Genomic DNA, 6,541 nt, shown 5'->3' with positions numbered 1-6,541 from the left:
GATTTGATAGAATCAACCATATTCTTCAACATCTTCACAAAATCCATCAATAGAACAAAGAAAGCAAAGGAATACACCATCTTTGAATGGAAATACATCACATAGTATTCATCTTCAATATCTTCATAGTCTTCTCTCTCAATCTCTCATATACAATCACTTTGGTTGAGTAGAATTGGCTATCTCTGACTCTCTCTCTCTCTCTCCATCAATAATACATCATATCCTCACTACAATCTCTCAAAAATCACCCTCAATAATCCTTCTTAGGTCGTGGATACCCCTCCCAAGAGGTATGTCTGATATGAAGAGTCACCAGAGCCACTACAGTGTCCTTTCATAGCTCACTACTGTCACTTCACTCTAGTCTTCACTTGAGTCTTCAGCAGCTACTTCTTCCACTTCTTTCGGCTCTTTTGCACTTGTATTCACCTCTTTCCAAGGCTAGAAAACTTTCCCAAGCTACACTCTCATCCATCATAACACATATAGAAGCATACAGAACAGTCACAGAACAGTTACAGTACAGAACAGAACAGAACAGAAACAGAAGCTCTACAGAAGACCTACAGAAGGTTTCAGAAGGTCATCAAAACCACATAACTCACTCTCAAACCATTCCAAACTTTCACAAACCATTCAATAAGCTTTCTCAATATCTCATTCTTCATCAATCAATACTCCATCCCTCCTTACAGAAGATAATCAGAACAAAACAGACCAAAACAGAACAAAACAGAAGGTATACAGAACCAATCAGAACCTATCAGAAGATCACAGAACCACTAATAAACATCATGAACTTCCAAAACACAATCAATATCATCCAAAACACTCTCAAACGTCTTCCAAACCAATCAATCATCTCATAAAATCAACCATTCAGCTCTCAAAAACAACAAAAAACAGCCAAAAAACAAGTCATTTCAACACTCAACATATCCCCACACTTAATAAGGAAGCGTCCTCGCGACCCAGGAAAAAGGGAATACAAGTTCAGGGAAAAGTTCAACTTTAAGCTTCAATATCTCTTCAAAAAGAATCCATCCATCACGACCCCAACTTATAACCTGTATCTGATATAAAAATACAAGAAAGAAAAACCCGTTTTACAGTAACACCTCTTATCAAACTAAAAATCACAACAAATTTATAAAGGATATAAGATTTTTCTTCTTCTTCATCAGCATCAGCTTCAACTCTCCATCCACGACCCCATCACCACAATTCTCCAAAATGTAGCTCGCACATGAAATCCAATAGGAAACCACCATGTTCGTATTACATAAATGAACTCACAACACAAACACTAATACAACACAACCATCTGAATGACTCCTCCAAAAAGAGAGATTTTCATTAAAAAGCATCCACCATACATTGGAAAGGTATCAATGAAGATGATCCCTCTTAAAAGATTGATGTTGTCGGAAACGATCCATAGACAAGGATTCATCTACAAAGTTTTTGGGAGGATTTTGAAAAAACTGAAGACAGCACATCCTTTCCAACAGGACCAGGTATCTGCTAGGCAAACAAAGGGTATGAAAATACAATATCTCCAGCTGCTGGGAATCAATGCTCACATTGACATTCATGCACAACTTTGGAATAGGCTTGGAATCATTATGAGAGTGCCTATGCATATACGCCAGGTACCAAGCAAAGTGAGCAGTTAATCTCACTGAGGGATCTGCAGACTGTGAATACTGCTGAGAAAAATGAACATAGTTTTGATAAGCTTGACTGGAAGCTGTCCATTCTCCTGGAATTACTGGCCAATTGATCTGAGGTCCTGTAAGGGAATCATCCGAACTCCATCCCCTTCTTCTGGAAATCTGATTATCAAACCCGTCACAGTCACTAACCAACTGAGGTGGTTGAGATATAGAAGTGTTAGGAGAGGGTAATGGAATAAGGAAAAGTGGATGAAGGGAGGGATAGGAAAAATCATAAAAGGAAGAAAAGTTTAAAGAAGGAGTGGTAGAAATTTGGAGGGAATCACTAAGGAAGGGTGTTAACTGATAAATAGAAAATATGGAGGGTACATGAATGGATGGAGAAGGACAGGGTGGAGAAGGGAAAATACCCTATCCTCAATAAAGGAACAGTATGTAAAAATGGGAATTTGAGGGAAAGATGAAGGTTGGAAAAGAAGGGGTAAAATAACTGTGGAATTAGATTGACAAAGGGAAATATATATAGCGTAGCGGTGAGCCATTTGTTGGTAATAGAGGAGGGTAGGAACATAAGGTCCTAAGAGAGATCGTCTATGATAGGCATCAAAGAAGGTAGCATCAAACGGATTATGTTTTGAAAGATAGGCTAAGAGATCCATCCTCAGTTGATTAGTACTCTGGGCAGAGGTAGGAGCTGTGTTGTGTCTTTGATTAAGGACCACAGAATCAATCATGGGATGCCACGAATTATCATGACAATCAGCCACTTTGGAGGAATAACTCTAGAACATGTCAGCTATGCGCAACTCCAAATGGTTGACATACAAAACATCCTGTAATACCACATCCCCCACATACCATGCCATATCCACCTCATCTGGAATTAACAAGTCTCCTCGTAGATACATGTATGACATCAACATGGTATCTGGCATGACAGAATCTTCAAACACCATTCTTACTACCTCTGTCAACAACTTAGCAGACCAAGCCCCACTCCATCCATCCTCTGGAAGAGGTAAATCCATCGGGGAAAGCTTCATGTAGAAGACCAACTTCTGTAAGTGGTAGTGGACAAAGAAAGAATGGTCTGGTGAGACATATTCCAAAAACTGCTCAAAGGTAGACCATAACAAGTCCATTATGGACTGCAATCTTTCCACTTTATCTTGGAAGAGAGGGCACAAAGTAGCCTGTCTCTGAAGAGCAGCCAAGTCCTGCTATGAAAGAGAAGGAATCAATGGAACATGAGGGCTTGGAGGAACAGAGCGGGATTTGGCCAGTTGATCTTGCAACTGCATGATTTGAGAGGCTTGGGAGGCCACTGTGTCATTAGCAATCTGTAAAGCTGAAAGTTTGTCATCTAAGATAGCTTGGAACTCCTGCGCTTCTCTGGACATCCTCGCCTTCTCCTCTGAAAGGCTAGTAACCTGGGATTGAGCCTCTAGTAACTGGATTTTCAAAGAAGAGATCTCATCGCTTTGGGTGGCAACCAGTTGGGTTTGCTGTTCCATTTGCTTAAACAAATCTGCTAGGGTATCCTTAGCAGAAGCTAACTCGGATGTTGCCTTATGCAACTAGTCCTTAGACTGCATGAGCTCTTCATAAAAGGACGCGTACAGCTGTTGAACACAGGCTGTCACTGACAATTCAATGGAACTTTGAATATCTTTACAGAGGAAAGGAATTGCATCTCCTGAGACTAGACTGTTCAGGGAGGGAACTGAGATCTCCAATGATCCTTCTCGATGTGCTCTGAACAGGTTATTACAAGTGAGATACCCAGGAAGATCACTGCCAGAGGTAGCAGGAATGGGCACTGAAGGAAGTACTGAAGGAGCTTTATCCGCTACCCGCTTCAAGCGTTTGCGCTGGATGACCAGGGGAGGCGGAGAATCATCATCCTCTACGTCAATAGGTTCTGACTCATCTGAAGGTGGAGGAGGAGGTACTGGATCTGATGGAGGTGGTGGAGGCACAGTCTTCTGTAAACCGGAATAGGTCAAGAAGGCAGACAAATATGATCCATATGTGACATTGGTAACATTACCCCTGGTGACTTTGACGAAATGCTGATCCATTTTAGTGAGGAGGTAAGTGCTCCAATCAATAGCAACTCCTTTCAACACCATCCTTGAAGTTGTGAAAAGCTCTTTGGACAAGTACTCGGATGGCGTTTTGGCAGGCATAAACCTGTCCTAGAGAAACTGACAGATCATCTTTCATACAGGATCAGTGATCATAGAAAAAGAAACTCCTGAAGAGTTAATCACATTCTTAACATCCAGCATTTCCCTTGTCTGCTTTTGCAACAGCTTCAGAATCTCTTCATTAGAGAAAAGTTGACGAGTGGTAACAAAAGGTTTACCTTTGGAGGGTAGAGACAGAGCCTTTCCTAAGCCTCGAGGTGTCAAAGTCATAGAAATGCCCTGGACTAGTCCTGTCTTCTTGCTGTAAGAGGCCAGAAACTCATCACATAACGACGGATCCTCTGGAAGCAATGGAAAGGAGGTAGCCACAAAAGCAGCGAGTCCCGCCTTCGTGAGAGGCTCAAAAGTAAGTAGGGAAGAGTAATCCCTACTAACTAATGGGACGTACTGGATAGGGGGAGGAACGTGAGAATGCGCCATTCAGATGGTTACACACACACCACAAACACAGACAATCAAGGAGAATGCCTGCAAAGGAACAGACAAAAAACCAAGGATAAGAGAACAACCAAAACAATAAAACGTGACTCGACCAACTAACCCCAAACAAACCACAGCCTAGAAAAAATTCGACATGACCTTGAGACATATGCGACCGAAAGCTTCATGCTATGCATCAGACAAACACCCAGAACCCCGTATCAGGCAAGAAAAGAAAAAACTGCACACCGTACCCTTAACTGTAACAAAGACAGGAAACCAAAACAATACCACATCCGACACATATCAAGACTACATCGTTGATAAACTAGTAAGGGACCATGGAAATAACTCTAATGACTGCGCATACCCCTCCCACGAAACGGTTCATTAAAAAGGGGAATTAAGTGCAGTGAGGGGGAATTAATTTAATGAAGGGTTGATTTTAAGAAAGTATTAAGAATGGGTGAAGTTTTATTAGGTGATAAACCTTAGCAAGAAAACGGCGGTTCTTGATGGTGAAAACGGTGCTTTAATTCGAATCCCGGACTTCGATACCCAGACTGGGTCTCTAAATGCAAGTTCATTGATTACGAATTAAGGTGATGTGGAGTGCTTTTTTTGCCAGCGCGTGCTCTTGTGACGGCTGGTTCATGTTAAGTAAAAATTAAAGTGCCTCTTTAGCGCACGTAGCGCGTGCTAAGTGAACGGCGGGTTTATTTTAATGAAAAAGTATGTGTGTGTTGAGCGCGAATGCGCGTGGAACTGTGGGTGAATAAAGAGTTCATTTTAACAATTAATTTGTGATTAAGGGAGAAATGAAAATAAATAAATCACATAAAATAAATACCTGGAAGGGGTGTGTATGTAATGCAGGAATGCGCACGGAAGAGTCCCCCAAAAGAAGTGAATCCAGTAAAGGAAAAGTAAAGACCACTGACGAAACAACAAAGACAACACCTTAGCGGGTGTGTTGATTTGGTTTTTGTTGGTTTTTTAATTTTTGTAATTTGTGATTATGGATGGTTGGTTTTTGTTTGTAAAGTTGTTTTATTGTTTGGCTTTGTTTTGTGTTTTTTGTTTGTGTGGTTTGTTGTTTAATTGTTTGTTTTTTTGTTTGTTTTGTTTTGTTTTTTTTTAATAAGAATAAGAAGAATAATGAAATCAAGATATATAACACATAAATATGTGATGAAGGGAAAAAATGAAAATGCAGCCATGGAGGAAATATCCACAATTGAGTGTATGAAAATAAAATAGAGAGTTTTAAGGTGAATTTCCGTTTGTTGGTGTTTTTATTTTTTATTAATCTGGTCTAGTCAGGTTAGTCAGATGGTATTAGGGTAGTCTAGGGAAAATCAGAGAAGTCAGATAAGGCAAGTTAGTGGAGACTAACCTAAAGGGGGTTAGTTAACCTAAGTTGGGTTAGGGTTAGGGTTAGGGTTAGGGTTAGGGTTAGGCACCTAACTAGGGGTAGGGAGAACTAACCTAACTAGGGTTAGTTAGAAGGGGTTAGGTTAAGTTAGTTAAACTAACTAGGTTAAGTTAGTAAAACGAATGTTAGGTTAGTTAATCAAATGTTAGGTTAGGGAAACTAATCTTAGGTTAGTTAAGGAGGAGGAGGAGGGGGAATCGGGCGGCGCGTGGCGGCGATCCGGCGGCGTTTAGCGGCGACGTTGGGCGCAATGGCGGCTACGCGGCGGCGTCGGGCGTGTCGGCGGGCGAGGGGCGGCCTGGGCGACCTCCAGGCGACGGCGACGGCGTCCGGCGGTCTGACGGCGGGTGGCGACGGGCGTTGGGGACGAGGTGCTGACAGGCGTCGACGGCCTCACGGCGGAGCAGGCGACGGTGGTGACGCGGAGGCGGCAGTGACAGCAGCCAGCGTAGGAGGCTGTGATGGGCGCGGCAGGTGGCGGCGACCTCACGGGCCCCTGGCAAGCGGCGATGGCATTATAGGTCGCTGGCGGGCGACGACGGCGTTACAGGTCACTCGCGGGCGACCTCACGGCACAGTGGGCGGGGCGGCTGCGGGGGAAGAGGAAGGGGAAGGAGGGGAAGGAGAGGAGAGGGGCAGAGAAGGAGGAGGGGAGGGTGAAGGAGATAGAGGGGAAGGAGGAGAAGAGGGGGGGGAGGAGGAGGAGGAGGGGAGGGGGGTACGCAGGAAGAGGGAGAGGAAGGGGAGGAGGCGGTTAGGGTAGGGAGGGGTCGGGGTAGGGTATAGGGGTGGGTAGG

General features: G+C 43.4%; 1 non-coding gene across 1 annotated transcript; it reads right to left on the bottom strand.

Annotated features, from left to right (window-relative positions):
• Window positions 1-991: 991 nt before the first annotated feature.
• Window positions 992-1,059, bottom strand: LOC148039982 (small nucleolar RNA SNORD36). The gene has a single exon (XR_015688721.1). It is a non-coding gene; the product is annotated as a small nucleolar RNA SNORD36 (small nucleolar RNA).
• Window positions 1,060-6,541: the final 5,482 nt, after the last annotated feature.

This window comes from Lygodium microphyllum, chromosome 2 (assembly GCF_053477565.2).
Source record: "Lygodium microphyllum isolate KBCC chromosome 2, Lygodium_microphyllum_v1.1.10, whole genome shotgun sequence".
Classification (NCBI taxonomy): domain Eukaryota; kingdom Viridiplantae; phylum Streptophyta; class Polypodiopsida; order Schizaeales; family Lygodiaceae; genus Lygodium; species Lygodium microphyllum.
The sequence above is the reverse complement of the archived record's forward strand: the minus strand, read 5'-3'. Positions and strand labels throughout refer to the sequence as shown.